Source organism: Prionailurus viverrinus, chromosome C2 (genome assembly GCF_022837055.1).
Source record: "Prionailurus viverrinus isolate Anna chromosome C2, UM_Priviv_1.0, whole genome shotgun sequence".
In the NCBI taxonomy this organism is placed as follows: Eukaryota; Metazoa; Chordata; class Mammalia; order Carnivora; family Felidae; genus Prionailurus; species Prionailurus viverrinus.
In genome coordinates, this window is record NC_062569.1 from 70,254,398 (window position 1) to 70,278,739 (window position 24,342).

At 39.4% G+C, this 24,342-nt stretch overlaps 1 long non-coding RNA gene across 1 annotated transcript in view; it reads left to right on the plus strand.

Annotated features, from left to right (window-relative positions):
- Positions 1 to 18,467, plus strand: part of LOC125175155 (uncharacterized) — a 45,138-nt gene extending 26,671 nt beyond the window's left edge. Inside the window, exons 2-3 of the long non-coding RNA XR_007155673.1 lie at positions 14,018 to 14,125; positions 18,098 to 18,467. This is a non-coding gene — a long non-coding RNA (uncharacterized LOC125175155). The remainder of the gene's footprint in view (positions 1 to 14,017; positions 14,126 to 18,097) is intronic.
- Positions 18,468 to 24,342: the final 5,875 nt, after the last annotated feature.

Below are 24,342 nucleotides of genomic sequence, written 5' to 3' on the forward strand. Positions count from 1 at the left end.
GGTGGATAGACCCCTTGATTTTGATATAATGCCCTACTGTATCTCTTGATACAGTCTTTATTTTAAAGTCTAGATTGCCTGATATAAGTATGGCTACTCCAGCTTTCTTTTGTTGGCCATTAGTATGATAGATGGTTCTCCATCCCCTTACTTTCAATCTGAAGGTGTCTTTAGGTCTAAAGTGAGTCTCTTGTAAATGGCATATAGATGGATCTTGTTTTCTTATCCATTCTGTTACTCCATGTCTTTTGATAGGAGCATTGAGTCCATTGACATTTAGAGTGAGTGCTGAAACATATGAATTTATTGCCATTATGATGCTTGTAGAGTTGGAGTTTCTGGTGGTGTTCTCTGGTCCTTTCTAATCTTTGTTGCTTTTGGTCTTTGTTTGTTTGTTTATTTATATTTATTTATATTTTCATCTTTTCTCCCCTCAGAGAGTCCCCCTTAAAATTTCTTGCAGGGCTGGTTTAGTGGTCACAAACTCCTTTAATTTTTGTTTGGGAAACTTTTTATCTCTCCTTCTATTTTGAATGACAGCCTTGCTGGATAAAGAATTCTTGGCTGCATATTTTTCTGATTCAGCACATTGAATATATCCTGCCACTCCTTTCTGGCCTGCCAAGTTTCTGTGGATAGGTCTGCTGCAAATCTGATCTGTCTTCCCTTTTAGGTTAGGGACTATTTTTCCCTTGCTGCTTTCATGATTCTCTCCTTGCCTGAGTATTTTGTGAATTTGACTATGATATGCTCCCTGGATTTAGATGTCTGTGTCTTTCCTCAGGCTAGGAAAGTTTTCCGCTATGATTTCCTCACATAACCATTCTACCCCTATTTCTCTCTCTTCCTCTTTTGGGACCCCTATGATTCTGATGTTGTTCCTTTTTAATGAGTCACTGAGTTCTCTAATTCTCAAATGATGCTCTTTTACCTTAATCTCCCTTTTTTTCTGCTTCATTATTCTCCATAAGTTTGTTCTCTATATCGCTGATTCTGTTCTGTCTCATCCATCCTTGCTGCCGTGGCATCCATCCATGATTGAGCTCAGTTATAGAATTTTTTATTTCATTCTGACTAGTTTTTACTTCTTTTTTCTCCACAGAAAGTGATTCTAGTTTTTTTTCAACTCCAGCTAGTATTCTTATTATCATGATTCTAAATTCTGGTTCAGACATTTTGCTTGTATCTGTGTTGGTTAAATCCCTGGCTGTCATTTCTTTGTGCTCTTTCTTTTGGGGTGAATTCCTGCTGAATTCTGTGGTTCAGGTTGTGCATATTGTTGTAGCAATCGTCAAATCAGTTTTCTAGGTGTGCAGGATGGTTTAGTGTTGGTCTGGCTGTGTTTCACGGATGCGAGATACACAAAACACTTTCATGCTATCCTGCCATCTTGGCCACGAATTGTCTTATGTAAATGAAAAGGCTAAGGCTTCAGGCATGGTAGGATCTAGGTGATATATGTCTCTTTTTAAAATCTATTAAGTCTGATTTTCCCTTTGTTTTGTTTCCCAACAACTTCTGGTTTAGATGGGCATTTTAGCATGTAATCTCAGATAAGAGGTCCTTTTTCTCTCAGCATACAATTCCTAAAAAAAATAGTCTGGTTCTATTTGTTATGTGCCTGTTGTTAGACTCTGATCAACTTGCATCATGTGTCTTCCCCTATGGTTGGTGATGCGGAAACCCAAGATAGTGAGCCTCTCTAAATTTGCATAAAATAGGGAAAGGCAGATTCCAAACATGAAAGAATGGTGGGAAAATAAAACAACAACAACAAATATCCACCATATTTGGTAAGTGGGAGTTTGTGAGTTAGGTCCTCCATGATGCTTTCTTTGCCCTGACGAAGTGAATCCATGTCCTAGGAAGGGCTGAAGGGAACTTACATCTGTTGATCTCATATTAGGTTCAGGTACTGTGCTGGGTAACTCTTAAAATTGTCTGCCCCAGTTCATCCCTTTTAAGAGTTGGACATTGCCCAACAGTGAGAGCTGGGTCTCGTGTAAAAGGAGAACCCTGTTTGCCCTCACATTCACAGCTCTCATTTCACCCACTAGTAGCTGGAACGATTCTTAACCTCTTTCTTCTGACCTGCCCTTAGTTTCTAGTTCATCATTGATCAATACAGTTTGTTCTACCAATTGGTTGTTTCCCAAAAGTTTCCAACCTGCTCTTCCCTTCTGCCTGACAGTTCTAAACACAGACTCCCCCACTCCTATTGATTTACTCTGTGGACAATTCACACTGAACTTTCAAGTTGGCCCTACCATGGTATATTGTTTACCTCTACACTACTGGTATTCTCTGAGGTACGTAGAATTATCCCAGGTTTTCTTCTGAAGATACAAATGTTCTAAGGAGTAAAGGAACTTTTGCAAAGATATACCTCTAGACATAATTAACTCAATATAGAGTTAAACTCAAAGCCTGATTATAATATATATATAAATATATAAATATACCAGGCACTAACTGTCTTAATATGCATGAAGTCTCTGCAAGTAATTGCAAATTTGGCAAGTCAAGATAGAATATTTGGTCTAGTTAATAAAGATATTGTAGCTCAGTGATGTTCCCAGATAATGTTCTTGCCTGAATCTTGAATTATGAAAAGAAAAACAAGATTTGAGAATACAGAAAAACAGAATTGCTTTGAAGATTATATTGTTTTTGAGGCAGGTGCTTACCAGAATTGTGCAGTATACAACTTGAACAACATTGCCTAGTGACCTTGCAAAGAAAGGAATAATTATTAAAATAAATTATTAAAAAAAAATTTTTTTTTCTAAAATAAATTATTATGTATTTATTACTTACTTATGTATTTATTACTTACTTATTACTTACTTACTTATGTATTTATTACTTATTATTATGTATTTATTATTACTTACAAGACTTACTTGTATTACTTACATATGTACGCATATGGAAATTCAAATTAACGGCAATATACCTATGATTTACTTTAGCCCCGCAATTTCTCATATCTGATGCATATGCCTATAGAGTATCAGATTGTTGACTGTCTGCAAAAGCACAGCTTTTCAATTCTAAGGGTAAAAATTATATAAGCATTGGAATCCAAAAGCTTCTTTTATTTCAAACAGCTCTTAACATTTTGACAAGTTAAGCACACATGAATCATAAATGTACAGATTAAATTTCTCTCAGAATACAAATGGGTTTAAATTGGAGGAGGAAAAAGTGGTTGGTCAGATGCATCCCTATTTTGCTGAGTCACGAACTTTCAAAAAATAGCCTAGTGTTTGAAAAATCTAAATATGTTAATAAAACCACAAATGTGAATATTTCCATGTTCTAGTGTTATGTTTCCATTTTAGAGTCAAATGGTTTAACAAGCATGTTTAGAAAGAAATTCTCTCCTTTCTCCTAATTAATGGTTTTTCTTATCTGGCATCCTCTCCAGTTTTCCCTGAATTTCTCTACTTCATCATTTCTAGTTAAATAGAAACATAAGCTGACTATGCCTGATTAAGACCATGTCTGCTTCTGTGTGAGCTCTAAGGTTTACCTGAGGAAGAATCTTCTCTGTTTGTTTCATCCATTGCATAACAGGAACACTTATTATTTGGGTCACTGAGTGAGAATCATCCACAAGACACACTTTGAAAAGGTGAGAAAAATAAATTGCTGCTTACCAGCTACACGTCTCAGATTCTTTAATAACATGATCTGACTTTGACTGGGTATATTGAGAAAGCGATAGAAAGGATGAAAGAAAAGTAGGGTAAATAATCCTAACAACAGTAAGTTGCCCACCTAAGTAAAAGCAGGTAACCCCTTCAGAGACAGCACAGAATTCCAGAAGTAGAAACCACCCCGTGTTTAATGCAGCCTCTCACTGGGTGGAAAAGGGCAGACGTTCATCTTTCTGGGACACAATGAGAACTGAAGCCGACATGTGGGCAAAGGAAGGAGGGGCCCAAGAAAATGGGAAAATAATAGATGAGGGTTTGGGATGAACACATAGTTGGGTGTTTAGCCTACGAAGAGCCAAGTGCTTGAGAAGGGCAGAGAAGGGAGGTGCCCGTGAATAAAAAGATAATTAAACAAGAAGACTTTTTCTTGGTGGCTACACTCCCTTTGCACTGATAGAGCACAATCACTTGTAAGTATTGCAGAGCCCTTGCTATTAAGAACTATGGTACCAAGAGCCATGAGGCATGACTCTATCTCAGTAGAGCGGTAAGCTTAAAGAAATATTGAGATTAAAGTGCCTATCTGCCTTGGGACAAAATCCATACTCAGTGACATCAACCTTATTGCTAACCTTTGATTTTCAATATTACCTTGGAGACCAGCTTTGTATTTCCAGCATCTGGGTTGAATTGTCTTTATATTTTTCAAGCCACCTTCTGCACCTAACCTTGTCATATTGGTTGTGTCAATTTGAGGGAGAAATGGGTCAAAAACAAATGAGATGGAATGTAATTCAAACAAAGTTGTGAATAATCATCAGTTTTGCAGAGTACTACAAGGGAATGCAAAGGTATTTATGATTTGTTTCTGGATTCTGGGTCCAGAAAGGGGGAATTCCATTAATTTTGCCTTAAAAAAAATAAAAACAGTTTGAGGTGTGGTGTGGGGAGGGGAGAATGTCACACTTTCTTTTTGTCTTCCATGTAAATTGGAACTGAGGAATGGCCAGGCTGTGTGGATGGTGCTGATTTCAGAGTTATCTTGAATCTCAAGGAAAAACCTATTTCTGTGTTTTGGGTGGCTTGAAAGTCCTCCAGGCAGCAACCTGCCTACTTGATTCGAAGGCCCATTTACCAGAAATCTCTTTGTAAACTCAATATGCCCTCACTTGACCTTGTTCCTTGTATTTTTCGAATGTGCGAGTAGAGTCTTCAACAGCAAGCATCATTAGCTTCTAAAGGGGTAAGCATTGCTATCCGATATAAAGGAATCATTGTACAAAGCACATTCTATTATTATGATCCCACAGCCAAACAGAAGAAAATATAAATCCCTTTCCCTGGGATTTTTGAACAAATTGCTTTGAAGGTTCACCTGAGGGAAAGTGTCTACCATGCCCATGTAGCCATGTGGCTGCATGAAGTGCTTTTCTATTTAGATATTGAATAAAACTCAAGGGAAATAGTTTGGTGTATTAAACAGAACATTGCCAGATATGGGGCCCGATAGACCTGGGTTTAAATCTCAGCTTTGTTATTCACTAACTGAGACATTGAGCAAGTTACTTTTAAACTCTCTGGGTCTTAGCTTCTTTATCTGTAAATTGGAAACAACAGTTATCTTTGAAGGCCAGTGTCACAAAAGCCTATGTAAGTAAGTCACCTGGCATCTAGTGTGCATTCAATGAGGTTGGTTTCTTTCCCTTCTTCCTTTCCTCCAAGCGTCCTCCCTGCAGAAAGTAACGTCTTGACCAGTGCTTGTCAAAAGACTCAGAAACTTCATGAACATAAAAGGACTCCACCAAACAACCCTTTAATAAGCTGCCCCATAAAAGCATCTGGAACAGATGTTTCATTTCTTTTAAAGAGCATAGGGTCCAGCAACAGAAAAGTTACATGTACAATGTGTTTTGAGCAGCGGTTTTAAAGTGGCTGGAAGGTCAGGTCACAAATGATCCAAGGTCCCTTCCAGTTCTAAAATGCTGTGGTACCATGAAATCGCAGCAGCTGCAAAGCAAGCCTGACCTTTATGACTCAGAAAGGATGGCATGCACAGGGTTGGCTATTGGGCGGGCTGAAGATTTGATTAAACACCCACTTCCCTCAAATGTTAGCTTTGGGATTAACAGATCAAATTATTGCATGTTACCTCTTTGTCAGATGTAGCAAAGTTATTTCTGTCCACCAGTGTATTTTAATGGAGAGCGTACCCAGTAGCTAAATAAACCAGAAAACAAATAGTTCATGAAGATGAGACTGAGGGTGGGGGGAGGGACATTACCAGCCTGGTCTACTAATCTATTTATCACTGATCATCATTATGTGAGGGAAACTAGCTATATATAAATTTATAGATCCTTAGGAAGAATCTATAAAGGTGTCTTGTTCTAAAACTAAGAACTGTCATGAAAATCCAAACAAGGATGCTGAAGTAAAAATGATTTTAATTTGTTTTTAAAACCAAATTAATTTCCATTTAGATGAATTTTCAAAAACGAGTTCTAGAAAACTTAGTTTTGCAATGCTAAGCATTATTTGAAACAATTTACTTTCAGTGGCTATTTCAACATGAGGAATAAAATGTAAACACACAGGATATGACAATACTTTCTATGGTGTGTGTGTGTGTGTACGTGTGTGTGTGTGTGTGTGTGTTGGGAGGATATCTTTTTTTTTTGAGAAGATAAACTTTATTCCTTCTGCTTTGAGAGTTTATTAGAAAGCACTGCAAGTTTTATATATCTTTTCATTCACTGGAAACACAGGTTCAAAAATCAACTTTCTTTTTCACACTGAAAGTCAAGGGAGAGTCTGAGTAATTAAGTAACAAGAACAGATCTTAAAGGCACTTCAAAATCACGATATTCTTGCCTAGGGGAGCAACAGTCTGTAGCAAAGAGAGTTGCAAAGACAAACATGATTGAAGCACCTACTATATGCCAGGTTCTGCTTTGACACTTGTGAAATCCTGGAGCTGTGTAAATGCCCTCAGATGGTTTTCTAATTTACAGAAAAATAAAATACTTTTAGGGTGAAATGGAGTCTTCTAGTCAAAGCTGAGCACATAAGAGATCTAATGTATATTAACCAATATTACATAGTATTAAAAATTAGTAAGGAAGGAATTTGCTTGACTGTCTCTGGGTTTTTATATTTTGAAATGTATTTTGAAGTATTTTGAAATTTACATTGGTAAATTTTTACTGTCTACGTGAAAAGAACCAGGAGGGTATAAAATGACTAAAAATGTTTCTGCCTTTGGGGCGCCTGGGTGGCGCAGTCAGTTAAGCGTCCGACTTCAGCCAGGTCACGATCTCGCGGTCCGTGAGTTCGAGCCCCGCGTCAGGCTCCGGGCTGACGGCTCGGAGCCTGGAGCCTGTTTCCGATTCTGTGTCTCCCTCTCTCTCTGCCCCTCCCCCGTTCATGCTCTGTCTCTCTCTGTCCCCAAAAAAATAAATAAACTTTGAAAAAAAATTAAAAAAAAATGTTTCTGCCTTTAATTACAGTCTAGAAGGTCAAAATATATATTCTTGGTTTAGCTGAATGCTACATATAATTACTAATGGTATAATTTTTACAGGTGAATTTTCATAGATAGGTATGAAACAAAACTATTTGATTTCAACCTTACAAAAATAGAGAAAATCACCAAAGCTTCAAGAAGTCAATCAATCAATAAAAGTGGCAATAGAAAGTGAAACAAAACTGGTGTGAGTGTGTGTGTGGGCGGTGGGCACACCAAAATGTTCAGTGATATTTTTGTGGTGGTAGAAACAAATAATCTTGGTTTTCATTTTTATTTTTTTTTAATAGCCTAAATTTCTTGTATAATTTAAATATTTAAAATATAAAAATTCTTTAGAAGGAAGAGATGGAGAAGGAAGAAATTGAATTAGGGCGACTAGGAAAGAGGAAGGTGGGAAGGAAGTCATGTTTGAAAAGAATATTTCTCCTCTCACACATCTAGGAATCCTGGCTGTCCAGGCCATAATCCCATAGCTGCTCATTCTGGCTTATGAATTTTGTCAAGATTTTCCCATATGTGGCAGCCATGACTGAAGACCAATCTAAGTCTGGAGGGAATGGATAGAAACCTCATCTGAGATACATAGGAAAAATTAGCATGATGGAATGGGTAAAGCAAATGGGAGAAAAAGTTTACAACTGTTGGCCCAAATTACATTAGGAGCAAGTGAGGGGCGCCTTGGTGGCCCAGTTGGTTAAGCGTCTGACTTGGCTCAGGTCATGATCTCACCATTCCGAAGTTCGAGCCCTGCATTGGGCTCTTTGCTGACAGCTCAGACCCTGGAGCCTGCTTCAGATTCTGTATCTCCTTCTCTCTCTGCTCCTCCCCTGCTTGTGCTCTCTCTCTCTCTCTCTCTCTCTCTCTCTCAAAAATAAACATTAAAAAACATTAAATAAAAAATTAGGAGCAAGTGAAAGGCCAAACGAAAGGGGGTTGGAGCCATGGAGTGACAAGTAGATGGGGATGGGTGCTTCTACCGAGTGCAGGGTAGGGTCCTTGTTCAGGGAGAGGCTGGCTGGGATGCCATGGGATTGAAGGGAGGAAGTAGGGGAGCAGTCACCCAACTAAAGTAAGGTTTGGGGTTTGAGCCATTTGCTGGAATGACACCTAGTGTTTCTTGTGGCACCATCAAAGTATTCTTGCCAAGTTAGAACTTCTAGGGAAGCCTCAAGAGATTTCTATGAAGTGAACCACCTATGAGCAGTCTGCCCATTGGTAAAAGCATAGATCCAGCGAAATGGGTTCTGTTTCTCCTGGGTGAATTTATCTATGGCTGTTTTGTGTCATTTCTGCTGGCACTACATGGCCCTTCAGATACACAGAACTAGATGCAGGTTACATTTCCAGTAGTGCTGCATGGGGTGTAGATCAGTTTTTTTTTTCTCCCCCAAATCTAGGGTCCTGTAGAACACGTTTGGACTGAAGTTCTTTTAGTTTCCATGTTGTATGTAGGTGACATAGAATGGTATAGAGACTGATGGACTGGAGATATACTTTAAAAATCAGAGTATTCCACAGAAAAATCCAGCTTTCTGATACCTTTGGCAAAGATCTGTTAAAATTAGACCCCAATTCCTGCAAAGGAGCAATGGGATAGAGCTCAACAATGATGTTCATTCTTTTACTTCTTGTGTGACTGGGATATTCTCCAAAGGGATTATTTTGTTTACTGGTAAAAAGAGACCCTTAGGAGCAAACATTTCTCGTTCCTCCTCCGGTCATCAGGTTTGCATATGACTCCTAAAACTCTGACTTCATCTAGGTCCATGAAGGCAGTGAATTGAGCACAAGATACTAAACTGAGGATGATGGAGTAGAAAGGTGAAAAGAAAAGGGGTCTCTGATGACATCATTGAGCCACTGAATTAACCTTCCCTTCAGCCATCACAGCTTCAGATTTCTTGTTAAGGAAGATAATCCATTTTGTTGATTCTAGGTTTCACTTGATTTTCATAGTTCAACATCTCTGAAATCAGAACATGTTTTGTCATGATAATATCTTACAATCACTGCTGGCCAGGGGTGGTCCTGACATAGTTGTCATTGCCTGTGCATGTGTCAGTTTGATTGTGATTCCCAGTGACATGACTGACAGCTGCAGCCTCTTGTGGACAGTTCAGCCAACAAACTATTAAAGGATGTTAGAGTTAGGGATCTTGTTTTCTGTCCGAACACTTTCCACTGACAACTTCTGGAAACATAAAGGAAGCATCATCATCAACATTTACATGATGACTGTCAGTGCTTGGAAGAAAATTCAAGAGGCAATCGTAGAGTAATCTCTTAAGGAATGCTGCATCACCAACACTCTTGATGTCACAGAGGACAATATTGGTTGGAAAAAAATGGATATTGATGGTTCTGAACTTAAAGAGTATTAGAGAATATAAATCGATATATTTGATTTATGGTTATGTATGTACATGTACTTCTGATATGTAATATTTAGTGTATATGTGATATATGATATATGTCTAAGTTTCACAAATCTTCTCAGTAGAAGATAAAATAAACATTTTGAAGCATTAGAGAATGTTGTGTCAATGAACATTGACAGTGTTTTATTTTTTTCTTTCTTAGTGGTTCATAAAATAATGGTATGTGTTATAATTGGTGTCTTACATTTGACAAAACCATTAATAAATTCTTTGTTATTTAAGTTGGGACTTTCTGTTTCTTGCCATCAGAAGTTTCATGCCATGCTACAATGAAATAGCATGTAGTTTATGAAAATTCTATAGTCAGTAACTTTCTTTTTAGCTCGCTAGAGAAAAAAAAAGTAGAATAAGTTAATATCCATGGGAATCTGAGTTCTTGATCTGGTCTCTTCATAGGTAGCAACTGATGCAAGTAGTGACAAGGTTCCTTTCTTAGTATGGTGGGTAGGGCGAGCAAGGGGAGACTTGTCTGTGAGCTAAGAAGACATCCCTACGTCCTTCCTTCTGCCAAGACATGTCACCATTCAACAACCATTAGTTATGCTCATGTGCTAACGAGCAGGATCTTCTGGAAATGAAAATGTGCCAGCCACATCACTAACAGATTTCTTAATTAACCTGCTGATACTCTCAGCAACAGAGTTAGCTGTTGTCTTAGAAATGGATTATTTGGGTTCTTTTGTCCTACAGTACTCCCTTTATTCTCTCTATTATAGGATCAGGGTGCTCTTTGATTAGCCCGTCATAATTTCCTAAAGTAAGCAAGAATTTGAGAAACCGCCCATGGCACATTATTGCATTGCTTAAACTTGCTGCTGACTCTTTTATCCTTTGATAACTAAGACCTTCCTGAACAATAGTGTTAATTATACCAGTCATGTAGTCTACACCGATGCCTCTTCCCTTAACATGTTTCATCCTCATAGGCAAGATTAGTGGCCTCCCTCACAGAAGATTCACCCTAGGCATTCCCTGTCGGGAGAAGAAATCTTTCCTGCCCTTCCACCTGTGCACGTCCCAGGCATTCATGCCTGAGAAATACTTGCCACAATGTGGGTCTCACGTCTTCAAGAGGAACTAAGCTGCGGACTGGGAGTGCCAGGCCTGTGTTAAAGTGCACATTTCTCATTAAATGCAAATTCGTCATTTGAAAAGGTTGAATAGAATTCTATTTTAAAAAAAAGAATTCCAGTCGGTTAAATTTAGTGTCATAAAAAAATCCAAACCAAGAATAGTTTCTGGTGTTGAGCCCACCGTGTTTCTTTTGTTGTGAAATCGGGCAGTATTTTTGTTCACTGTGAGTATTCTCTGCAATGTTTCTCCTTTTGAGAACACCTATCCATGGCTTTGTTGGCTTTCATAGGACTTGTCTTTCCTTCTGAAGTGACTTTCTAAATTTTATTATTGCCAAACAGGTGGGACCTTGATTTTTATTTTAATTTTTAACTTTCCCTCAACTATTTTGCCTCTCCTGTCATCACCTGGGTCTGCTGTATTCCTTCCTACCACCCCCATCTCTTCATTGATGCCACATTTGATCCTCCCCCAAGGATCTCAAAAGAGACAGCCTTGAAAGACAAATCTCCATATTTTTTGCAACAGTTATTTCGGTGTTGAAGACTGGATAGTCCACAAATGTCCTGTCAGTCGTCCTGACCTGCCTATAGTCTTCTCTTCTCTTATTCAATTCTTCCTTGGTTCCTTGGTGATCATAAGAAAGCAACTCCTGTTGACTAAATGCGCATTTGGTGCTCCCAGGGCCTGCCCTGAGTGCTGAATAGACATAATCCTGTTCAATTCTTCTAACTGCCTTAAAAGTAATTATTATTATCCTTGTAAAGACAGGGAAACCAAAGGTCAAAGTAATGAGGCAACTAGCCTGGTTTACCTAGATAGGTGACAAAGCTAAATCTCACGAACTCATTTTCCTGACCATGAAAAAGTTCCTCTTGTTATAGAAATAGCATTCAGAGTCTCCTAAAGAATGTGTTAATTTCTATTTTTGGTTGGGGGGGTGGTGGTGTGGCTTTTTAGTCTACTTCACTTTCATTATGTTCATGACATAGCAACATAAGAATGATCGTATCCATGAGCTCAATTTTCCAAATACTTGATCTTTTGATATTTTGGTATGTTTTCTTTCAAACTGTACTGCATCTAAGACATTATCACCAGTTTTTTTGTATTAATTTCTAAATTAAATTTTCTCTACGTTTGTGGTCAATGTGTTTCTTGTCAGAATTCTGCCAAAGTTTCAGGATTTCATGATAGATTCTGTTTCATGATCCTGATTGAAACTTTTGGTTCTGTATCAGATTTTCCTGGCACAAGACGAAACAAGACAATAATCATCTAAGAGTGGTGTGGGGGGTAATATGCAGTCTTGGGGACTACTGGGAACTGAAATCATACACCAAAAATAAACCTAATTTTATAGTATGTGATATGGGAATGCTAACATCAATGTTTGTACAGGAATCAATAGGTCTGATCGGTTGATGGATTTGCTGAGAAATGTCTTGAAAATAACAGGAGTAATGTAAAAAGCCCATATCTGTTAAATCCAGCAGCAGTCCTTCATCCCACAGGAAGGGCAGCTGCTGATTCCTCCTGTGATTCCTCAGACTCAGCTAGACATTCCGAGGTCCTTGGGATTCGATTCCAAGATAACAAAAATGATGGGATAATTTAATTCTGGATCAGTCAGCTTCAGGATAGGAAGATCTGCTCGTGAATATTCTAAACTCCCTCCATAACGTAGAAGCTATATTGAAGAAGAACTCTGTAATTCAGCCACCCTGGGGAACAAATCAACTAACAGATTTGGAAGAGAAAAGAAGACCATTTTATGTGGCTTTTAACAAATTTGCTCATTATCTGTTTAATATTTTCTGGGCTGTGAACAGTGATTAGTATTTCAAATTAATTCTTGGATGGTTTGCTTGGCTGACTAAGTTAGGATCTCTAGGAACAGTAATCAGAAGATCATGTAATCCAATTGGATCAGCTTCTCCTCTCCCATCCCCCATATGGTCTCTGTTAGCTTCCCCCAGCTCTAGTAATTAAGCAATTTTGTTTCTGGGCACTGCGTGGACCAGAGTGTACCTTACTCTGAGGTCTGCCTATGGGCCTTTAGGGAAGTCTGAAATTGTATGGAAAATGTCATGTTCGTGAACAACCAAGCCTCTTTCTGGAGAGAGATCATAGCTTCCATCAGATTCTACACTAACAGTAACAAACATTGGTTAAAAAAATAATCATTTAATAATTTTTTTTCTTTTTTCCTTTCTGTGTGGAAGTCTATCCCCTGATAATATTAATGAACTCAGACTCTATTCTAGGTGCTTTGGATACATGAATGAGCAAAACTAGGTTGCCATCCTTCTGGGCTCTCCAACCAGAGACTTTAAGTTCAAACAGGGGAGTAAGATCTTAAGAAGCCATCAACCTAGGTGGTCCAAGAACTTACTAATAATGGTGAAGAGTAAACATGGTCACTCAGATTGGTGCTTATTGTCAGCTTTGTTGGATTTTGTTTTTGTGTTTTATTTGTATTTATTTTTGTTAGAAGCCTTCATAAGCCATTCTCCACCTCGACGATAGTTGGGGAATCCCATGCTGAGTGTGCACAGATGCCTAAGCAGTCTCTGGTTCACATACCCGTCTGTCAAGCGCCTGGCTGCTGCACAGGACACGAGAGCTCACAGGATCCATCCACACTGACAGAAGAGAAAACCAGAGGCATGGACCTTGACAAGTTCTGCCTCATCCCCAAATAAAATTGATTCAGGCCACTAAAAAACTCCAAGCTCTTTCATTAATAGGCCTCAGAAAACCACAATAAATCAGCCTATTAGAGTGCAGCAGGGGTGCAAATTGGTGTCTCAGTTAATGTAGATAAAGATTTCAGTACGCACTGCATATATCAAAAATTTAACACATGCTGCTTGCAGAGTTTTAATGAATACAAAAAGCTCAATTGCTTAAAACCAACACAACCCAGGCATTACTTCATTTAGCTGTCAATAAAATTGTCTCTTATTTTATTTTCTAATGGTTTATCAATACTGGTAATTTGCCACAGGTTATAAAAAGGAGGATGGGGTGGGGGGAGGGAAAGGAATTTAAATAAGTCCTGCTAACTAGAAAAGAGCTTGGTGGGCCATTTTGTTCTGCTACGTAAGTTAATGACCAGATGATGCGAGGTAGTGAAATCCAATTGCTTCCTTAGACTACAAACATCAGCCTCACTTGGAAGGACACATTAGGTTAGGGGTGCACTTGGCTCGGCAAATCTCTTCTTGTCTTTTGATAAAGGATGTTAAGGTATTATAATCCAGTCTCTCTTTAAAAAGTTCTAAGGGAAAAATGTTTTTTTTTTCTTTTCCCAGGTAATATAGTAGCAGCGTGACGTTTGTCCATAGAAACCCAATGCAAGATCTCACCCGCCTTAACTACTTTCTATAAAATGCAGAATCAACAGTCCTTCTTTGAAGCAGGTGAGGAAACTCTGTCTTTGAGGCTGAAATGAACAAGCCATGCCCATCTACCCAGTGAGGCAAGGGAAGGGCTTCTCATCCTGGTTCTTACCTGCCTAGCTTCAGAGGTGTGAGGGGAGTGACTTTATTTTTCTCCGAATGAGATTTATTTAGTTTAAAAAATCCAGATTCATGAAGATGAATGAACCATGAGAAGTTATTCATTGATTGATGTGTTCCATAAACATTCATGCCAGGCTAATGTATTAATAAGTTAATGTAGAAATTAACCTGTGCCTTATTTTATTATTATTATTTTCTTGCTTGAGCAGACTTAGAAAATGAATGAAGAAGTACTTGTGTCCTTCACCCACAGAGGAAGGGTGACAAGACTTCAGTGTTCTTCACTTTCTAGGCTTCTTTGCCCAGGACAAAAAAGAGAGGGGAGAGCCTCCCTTCCTTCCTCCCTCCCTCCCTCCCTTCCTCCCTTCCTCCCTTCCTCCCTCCCTCCCACTCCCTCTCCCTCCCTTCCTCCATTCCTTCCTTTCTTCCTTCTTTCTTCCTTTTTTCTTTCCTTCTTTCCTCCCACCCTCCTTCCCTTTCTCTCTCTCCCTCACTCACTTCCTTCTTTTTTCTTTCTTCCTTTTTTTCCTTCCTTCCTTCCTTCCTTCCTTCCTTCCTTCCTTTTCTTTCCTCCTTTCCATTTTCCTCTAAGGCTGGTGGAGATGTAACCAGTTTGGTGACTTCTTTACTCAGCCCTTTTGGGGTTCTTTCCAGGCCTTGAAGAAAATGAGTCTGAAATATTCTGCAGTTGGCATAGACCTGTCCCCTGCTCACATTTGCACTTTCCTGAGGTAACGACACTTCAGAAGGAGGATGGTCTCTTAGGTGATTTAGGTGGCTTCCCCCAGATGCCGCCACCTTTGAAGAAGGGGGAAAAGGGTCCTTGAGGGCCAGCCAAAGGTGAGTTCGGAGGATCACAACTCCATCACCTCCTAGAGTAGCAGAAGGAGAAACAATGTCCAGGTAACCAATGCTGACTAATGCCTGAGGGCAAGCCCCTCATTTTCATGAATCTGGATTTTTTAAACTAAATAAATCTCATTCGGAGAAAAATAAACAGTCACTCCCCTCACACCTCTGAAGCTAGGCAGGTAAGAACCAGGATGAGAAGCCCTTCCCTTTCATGGACTGCCTAAACCCAAGGAAGGAGGAAGACACCCCAATAAATGGTTCTGCTGTTTTTATTACCAAGTGACAGTTGAGAAATTAGAGGGATGTAAGATTTGTTTTAGAAAGGTAAAGAATTGTGGCACTCCTTGCAGTCTATGTTGTGGGATGATTTCTATTTATGACACATTTATTGGGCATCATTTCTGAGCTAGACCCTTATGCTAGGCAAATGGAAAGACCCATTGCCTTCTCTCAGGGTAATCTGAGTCTAGTGGGGAAGGCAGACAAATGGACAGAAAACTATAATACAGGAAGGATTCTTTTTCTAGTAGTGTGAGCAAAGAGTAGAACAATGAAGAGTAGAGGGGTGGTGGTGGTGGCTGAATCTGCTTGCACCTTAAAGAAGAGGGATGGGGTATAGTTGAGCAATTAAAAGTGAGGGATCAGCATTTGCAAAGCCACAGAGTTGTAGAAGGTTGCCCTGTGTTGGGGACCTGTGAGAAGTTCTCTGTTTATGAAGGTGGGGCTACAGAGTACCTGGTATTAAGTGATAAGTGCTGAGGTCACTCAAGGCCTTGGGTAATGAGTGACATCAACTGAAAGAATATTTCAGCTTAGTCTCTGCCCAAGGAAACGTGAATGATTGAAATTGTACAGTTCACATATAAATGACCCTTGATACAGGATTTTCCCAACTTTGACAAAAATATTAAAAATGTACGTGACAGTGCCAATAATGAGTTGTGAAGCTAAAAGAAATTTTTGAAATTATCACCAATAATAAATTCTGGTCAACTATGGTCAAGCTGAATTATCTTTCTATCACCAATAATAAATTCTGGTCAACTATGGTCAAGCTGAATTATCTTTCTAGTCTCTCTATAGAGAAGGTTCTTACAGATTCTGGTTGTAGGAAGAGAAAATCAAAGATTATGCAGCCAAAAAATGGAGAATAAAAGCATTTACTGGGGTTTGTCAAGCAGATAATTAACAAATCTTATGTCATTTTTTCCCTGGGTTTTAAATTTTTGATAATTGGTTGGCTTATAAAAGTTAAAATTTTTATGCTTTCTTTTTGCATTTTAAGGAAATATTCACTGTTGACCTACTTCGATATTTATACTTTTGTATTATTATTCTTAAAGAAGTCCCGTACCCCCCAGATTGTATAAGCTTCAGGTTCCTCAAACCTCGGTTAGTCTTTAGGTAGGCACAGACACTGGGGAGGTGGGCTGGGACCAGTCTGGAATCTGAGCCTCAAGAAATGGTGAAGGACCTTCATGTTCACCTGAGGCTTCACGTTCTTATCTTATGAGGAAACTGGGCCAAGAGAAGTCAAATGACTTGAAGTTCTCAGAGCTTTTTGGTAGTAGAGCCGGGAGTAGGACCCCATCTCTTACTTCTCTGGCATTATCATCTCCTTCAGATTAAAGCCTACAAAGAACAAGCGTCAAGTAAGGGCAGGGGGTCACCAACAAGCTAATTCATTTGTTTTGGCCACTCTCATGTTAAAACAACCGAATGTCAAGGACTTTAGGTAGGACATGCTGTCTGCTGTTCACTTAGTACCTTCCACTCCCATCCTCTCAGACTTGGGTGACAGATGCACCTGTCCTGGGTAGCTTGCAAAGGCATTTGGCTTAGGGCAATGGTGCTTGGAAAACAGAGAGGTTTTGAGACTGCGGGCTTGAGGCACTCCCTTCCAGGGAAGTATTGCTAGATGTGTGCTCCCATATGAATCTGCCATAGCAATATCCATCAACCGCGCTGCTCTTTGAGTTGGTTACTGGGTAGGAAAAGAACAGAAGTTACATTTTACCTGCCAGTTTTCTTCAGGTAGAAGTGAGAGCCAGCCACGCTGGTTGTTTGTGGACATGCAGTCATGGGCTTGGGAAGCTGGAAAAAGGCACACTTTTTGAAGGTGAACACTGCCTGTGAGGAGGGCAGCCCAGTCAGAGCATACCTCAACAAGGGACTGTTTGTATTTCATTTCAGCCCATGGCCACACCATTATCTGCCCACTTAAGTTCCAAAGAAAATGCAATATTGCAGGTGTTCTCAGGATAACAATGGCCCAAGAGCAGGGATGTTTTCAGTTTTGAAAGCAGCTAAAAGTTCAATAACAAGGGACCTGATTCCAAACTATTATGTTTCTGTAAAATTCTGGCTGATTAGCACAGGAGAGTCTTCTTAGCTATTAGTTAATTCACACTGGGAGATAACTTATGGTTATGGATTTGGTGCAGCTCAGTTCTCTCATGATATCAAGCTCTAGGCCCTTCTGTGCAGCACCTTGGACTATTTTTCTTAGGGATATATGTAAAGATGTAGCATACATAAGGTATTATGAACCCCTGTATTATTCTTAAGAAACTCTGCATTTATCTAAAATCTACATGCTATGGTTTTACGTTTACTACCTCAAATTCATGTAACAATCTTGCAGTATTTTCATTTTATAAATAAAGAAGTCAAGGCTCAGAGAGGTCATTATAATCCAAGACCACACAGTTATTAATATAACAGACTGAAAACTAGAACTCAGTTCCGTTTGGTTGCAAAGCTATCATATACTGCTGCCTCAATACAATTACCATAAAGGAAAGCTGAAGCTGATGAGTACTGGTAAGCAGGACTCTTCTGAAGTCCTGTGTTGTGCCTGAGTACAGCCTATGCTACTCAGGTCATTACTCTTGAGGCTGGTTCATTGCATTTAGTTCTAGGCTCTGTTGTGAGGTTGCGTTGATGGGCTGGGGGGTTGCCATAATGTTCAATGACTACCTGTTTTTGAATATAGTTACTTTTTTTCCTCCTGAATAGACCTGGAAAGTCAGAGAACAGAGTCACTGAGCTACCTTGTATCCATCTCTGGGGACTCTTCCCCACCCACCCACTTCAACATCTAAAGACTTAAGGTACTCCATGCTCTTTTGCCACCACATTCTTTCATCCCCACCCAGAAGAGTCTTTGCCTACATTCCTTCACTTTTCTTTGTCAGCCTCTCAGATCTGGAGTCCATGGTGGACAGACTGGCTGCTACGGACATGATGTATTTTTTGTGAATGACTTCAAAGTATTTAAACCAGTGGGAGTCAAAGATTCTGAATTCCAGGAGAAACTCAAGCCTTCATCCGTCACAAGCCTGCAGTCTTTCAAGGAGAAAGAGCTCAAATATGGACCAAAGACAAATGTGCACTTTTTTTTTAAATTTTTTTTCAACGTTTATTTATTTTTGGGACAGAGAGAGACAGAGCATGAACGGGGGAGGGGCAGAGAGAGAGGGAGACACAGAATCGGAAACAGGCTCCAGGCTCTGAGCCATCAGCCCAGAGCCTGACGCGGGGCTCGAACTCATGGACCGCGAGATCGTGACCTGGCTGAAGTCGGACGCTTAACCGACTGCGCCACCCAGGCGTCCCAAATGTGCACTTTTAAGGACACATAATGTTGCCCCCAGAATAGGGGTGAAATTTTAAGCAGCAGGTGTAAAGCTGTCATAATAGTTTCTATCTTGCTTTTTTCCCCAAACATGTGGAAGCAAAGAACAAATACTATGCAGTGATTAAGAGAGTGTGCTCCAAATTGGAGGCATTAGTGTGAACTTATTTTCAAAATATTTACAAATGTGTATGCATGCACATGTGCTCATGTATGTACATGTTTGTATATATAGGTAAGTGTATGCATGTATTTGTATATATGCATGCATATATTTCCCAGCTGTACTGAAAGGAACTAGAAGCAAAAACAAACAAACAAACAAAAAACCTCAGTAAATACTGAGCACATGCAGTGCTCAGATTTTGGTCCGTAATACCATTCTTTACTAAAAGAGCAAAAATCTCTCAGAGAAATGGATGAATCTCGACCTGGGGCATAGAAAGTTCCAGAGGGGACTGGAACATCTCGTTATGCAAGAAAATAAGGAAATGTTAAAAACAATGATGAGCGTATGTCATAAGGATAAGAGAAGCTAAAACAATTTGAATATCAAAATAAATCGGGAGAGTATGAATATAAATCAATAAAGAAAATAGAAACCCACAAACCTATACTGACAATAAATAGATAAGTAAATAAATGGAGGAAAAGGGAGAGCCCTTACTTACTCTAGAAAGCCAAGAACTGACAGGTAAATGTGGAGGCATCATTTCATAAACATCTTAGTTAAGAATGGCTCAAGCAAAAATCATCATTGAATGCTAAATCTGAGGAGGGGGTATTTTGATGAGGAACAGTATATTTTCATGTTCTTTAACTGACTCCCCACAGGCTGCTTATTAGTTTTAAGGGGAATAATTATAAACTATATGGTGTAAAAATCAAACAACACCTTGATTAGATAAACAAACTGAAATCACCAATGAGGAGCAAATAAACATTGGGTACTTCCAGAATGTGATACCATGAGAAGCACATAATATCACTTATGAATATTCTGGCAAGAAATGTGTAACTTAAATGTGAGGACACATCAGACAAACCTCAAATCAGGCATTTACTGCTAGAAAAAGGGGAGGAAGGAACTATACTCTTCAAAATGTCAGTGTCCTAGAAGACAAAAAATATGGAAATGTTTCAGATTAAAAGAGATTAAAGAAACATGACAAGTACATGCAAACCTGATCCTAGACTGAATCTTGTAGAAGAGGAAAAAATATGCAACAAAAGACATTTTTAGGTCAATTGGAAAAATTGGATTATATAGATTAGATTATAATTTTGTTGTTAATGTTAGCTTTACTGAATGAGATAACTGTGCTATGGTTATGTAAGATAATATCCCTCTTCTTAGGAAATACGCATTGTATCATTTAAGGGCAAAGGGACGTAATGTACTCAACTTCCTTCTAAATGGTTCAGGAGAAAAACATCATATATAATGTCTGTTGTACATAACGTATAAAACATTATTTATATGTAAGGAGATGAGAGAGCAAGCAAACAGCAGTTCAAACGAAGCAAGTAAGAACTATTAACAATAGGGGAATCTGGGCAAAGAATACATCAGTGTTTTTGTACTATTCCCATTCTTGGTAGCTTTTTTGTGAGTTTGAAGTTATTTACAAACAAGAAATTGAAAGAGAGGCTTGACTGTTGTAGTTCCAAATCTGGTTATTAACTAGCTATGTGATTTTAAACAAGTTTTGCAATCGCTCTGTGCCTCAGTTTTCTAACTAGAAAGCTAAAATAATAGTACCTTCCCCATAGGGTTTTTGTGGAAAGTAATGGAGATAATGAAATTGTTTATGACTGTTGACTTGGATGTCTTTTGATTAAGGAGGTGCCCTAGCTTTGGGAGGTAAATTAGGAACTTGGATGAGGCTTGGGGTTTGAGGCACGAAGCAAGATACCAAGGTAGGTCCCCAGCCTAGGATTTCTGCTGAAGAGGCATGAGATACCTCTGGGAAAAGAATCCTCTGTATCCCAAATTCAAAGATTTGGGGCTACAGTTGGAGGTACATTAAAGAGTGAGCATACTTAAATATCTGCTTTAAAAGCAGAAAAAGTGGCAGTGACTCTGATCGCTAGTCAGATTCTGAGATTGAGGAGCCTAGTGATCTTTCTAGAAACGAAAGACCAGAGGACCAGAGTCTTTTGGGGGAGGAAAGGTGAATATTTCCTAATAACAAAAGCAGCAGTGAACATAACAGATTCAATGCTGGGAAATAGGACAATTATAAATAAACCTGGTACAAGTTCTCCCCAAACAGAGGTTGCCTTATGAAAAATTCTGTCAGTTAACAGGATGCTTAAATGGCAGTATCAGGCAAGAGGAGAAAAATGTTGGCAGTGCGCAGGAGAGGTTGAAGGCCGAATCTGTTGTGCCCACGTTGGTTTCCTAATTTGGGTAGTTTCTCTCACAAGCTCCTTATTTGAACGCAGCTTTGGCAGTGTTATGATTAGAAACATAATGCATTCCACATGTGCCTGGAAGCCTGAGAGGCCACATTTCAGGGTTTTTAGTGATGACTGCCAAGGTGGCCCCCTGGAAAGGCACCTTGCTGTGACCCTGTCTCAAGTCACAGTTTCCCTGGCTGGTCATGAATAATGATTGTTAGAAGGAAACAGGGCAGGGGCTCGACCACCTTGTCTACTCCCTTTTTCCCGCAGCACTCGGGTGAGACGAGGAACCCAGAGGAGGGCAGTGGTCTATGACCGAGGGTGTGGGGAATCAGCGAGTAGGGAGAGGCTTCGTGGATCCTTTCTTTTCCTTTTTGCCACCTCGCTTCAGCCCTGAAACTCTCAGCTCGTGTGTTCTGTTGCTCAGTAGAATAACCCTCCTTTGCCTGGCCAGAGGGTGTGGTGAGGAGGAGGCCCAACCTCAAAGTCAAATTCCCCAGCTCAATTGCTTTCTGGCTTGGGACTTGGGAAGAATTAGCCTCTCTGAACCTCAGTTTTCTCAGCTGCAAAACGAGGTAATTCCTCCAGGCCTGTGAAAAAGGGAGGAGGTGACTAGCATTTAGTGTCTAGGACAAGCCAGGGTCCAGATGGCACCCGGTGGATGGTTGTCAGCACCATTCTGTGAGCACCTGAGCAGAGGCCTGCCCTTTCTACCTCAGTGTCTTGTCTCTAGCTCCCAAGTCTGAGCACAGATCTGTCTGCATACGTCCATCCTGAAATGTCCATTAGCTGGACAGCTTGTACTTACTCCTTTTCCTTACGGCTTTAATGGTCCTAATGTTAAAACGCACCTCCTCTTTAACCTTCTGAAACAGAAAACCATGCCGAGACTGCTCATTCCTAACATAGTTAATATTTAGCATTTTGATGCTATGTCTCTGCATAAATTGTTAGCTACCTCAATCATGCTCCCATCTGATTTACATTTCTTTCTTGTCTTCTAAATGGCCTCCCTTCTTTTTTAGGGGTCAGACTGACCACTCTTGAGAAGAGAAGAGACTTGGGAATGTTTTCAAGGTCAATAAAATCTGATGTTATTGTGTGTGTGTGTGTGTGTGTGTGTGTGTGTGTGTGTGTGTGTGTATTTATTTATTTTTTTAGTAAAACCAGACCTTGTTGTGGTAGTTGTTTGCATGTTTCCAGTTGAGCCAGAAGCCTTTAATGGTCTGAGTGAATTAAGTTCCATCTTCTTATCCTATACAACAGTATGAAGCACTGTGAGCTCCTGTCTGATTTGAAATGTGGATAAAATTCCCTCTTATCAACTGCTAGTCAGAAGTATAACAACAAAAGAATTGATTTAGAGTTGGAAGATCTTGACTTGAGTCTTGGCTTCACACCTGCCAGTTTCTCAATCTCCGACAAGTAAATTCACCTCTCTGAGCCTCAATTTCATCTAGAAAATGAAGATGAAAATATCCTTTCTCAGGCAAGTGTTGAGGATTAGGAATGGTAGTACACAGGGAGTATTGGTAAAGTGTAAAGTGCATGCCAATATTAGTTTAATTTATTGTATTTATTGATTTTACACTGTGCAAGTGAGGATTTTCAGAAGAGGGAGAAAATATAACTTCTGTCTTCAGTGTATGGTGATTATTAAGTTAGACCCTATGCATTTTCTTATTTAATCCTACCTTTTCTGCTGATGGCTGTGGCTTAAACCTTTATGCTTCTCTACTAACTTAATAACATAACAGTATCTGCCTCTTTTGAAAGGACAAATGAGCCGATAGATAGAACATTCTGCACTCCAGGGAGGAAATGTGTTTGGGACATCTAAGGTAGCACTCTTATTGTTAGCATTATTCACCTGGATCATTTTTGTGCTGATACAGTAACATTATCACCACCCAAAGTGGAAAAAAATAAATTATTGATGGCTTTGCATACTCATGCTGGGTTCCAGAAAAGGTTTGTGAATAGTGAGGACTTGAGATGAAGTCTCCAAAGGAACAATGAAGGGGGTTGGAGAGCAGTGGAAAGGAGACCTGTGGGGATCAGTTTCCAACTGCATTGTGGCAAAATGAATAATTCAAGAATATTGTTTTGGGTTAGGTATCCTTTTCAGCATCTTTAAAAACCTCTCTTTCTGCCATGGCAGGATCACATAACTATTCAATATCATGTCAAGGAGTCTTTCTTGACTGTAGTGCTGTAGGGTAGCAGAGTGAAGTATGTGATATTCTGAAGAGATTACAATATATTCTTTCCATGAAAATACTTAAAAAAAATTTGATCTCTAAATACTTGAGAGGTATGTTTTGGATTCAGAATTATCTGGTGTTTTATTCAACTGATTTCTCATCTTGTATGTAAGCATTAGGAGAAGGATAGGAAAATGAGATCTACATGTGACACAGCCACACCCCAGATCATGTGCAAATGTTTTGCTTAGCTACACCCTTTTTGTAATTTCAAGCATTTTATTTTTTGTAGCCAATAATGTCCTTTATAACATTGTTTGGGTAGCTTTAGTAAACTTAATTATAATTTGTCTTTTTCAAAAAGGACTTTGGGTGGCTTAAAAAGAAAGACATACACAATAGTTTACTACTATATATATGTATAAGAAGATGGTGAAAATGTTATCATCTACCAGGTTTTCTCTTGGGGGAGAACTGTGCTTGGAGTACTTTGATGACCTGTCCACAATGGAAAGAGAAATCCCAAAGGCTTACTTAAATAGCCAAAGATGATTCCTGAACTGCTATGCATAGGCCAAGAAGAGAAATATGCGTTGTTCCTAAAGAGATTGGACGAAGGTGCGGTGGGACTGGGGAATGTATTGATGACACAGGTGAGTGAAATTCCTAATTGACGTCTGTCATCTGGCCTGGGTTTTCCCCCTGGCTCCCTCATTCTACAGATATCTGCAGTAAGCAATTTCCCCAAATGCTTAATATAGTGTTTCCGGTGGCAACCAGTGAGGGAAATGAGTCTCGGTGACAGAGGGTGAAAAGGAGAATGCTGAGCCAGAGAAACCTGGAGGCATCAGCTGATGTCTGGGTTGGAGAGATACAGAAACAAAATGAAGTCCAAGAAAACAAGCAGGGAGTAAATTCCTCAATAATTTACAATTGTTAATAGAGGTCTGTGGTTCCTGCTCTTGCTTAGAGTTTCCTGGCAGCCATTGGAAAAAGGGAAGCATGGTCAGCTCCAT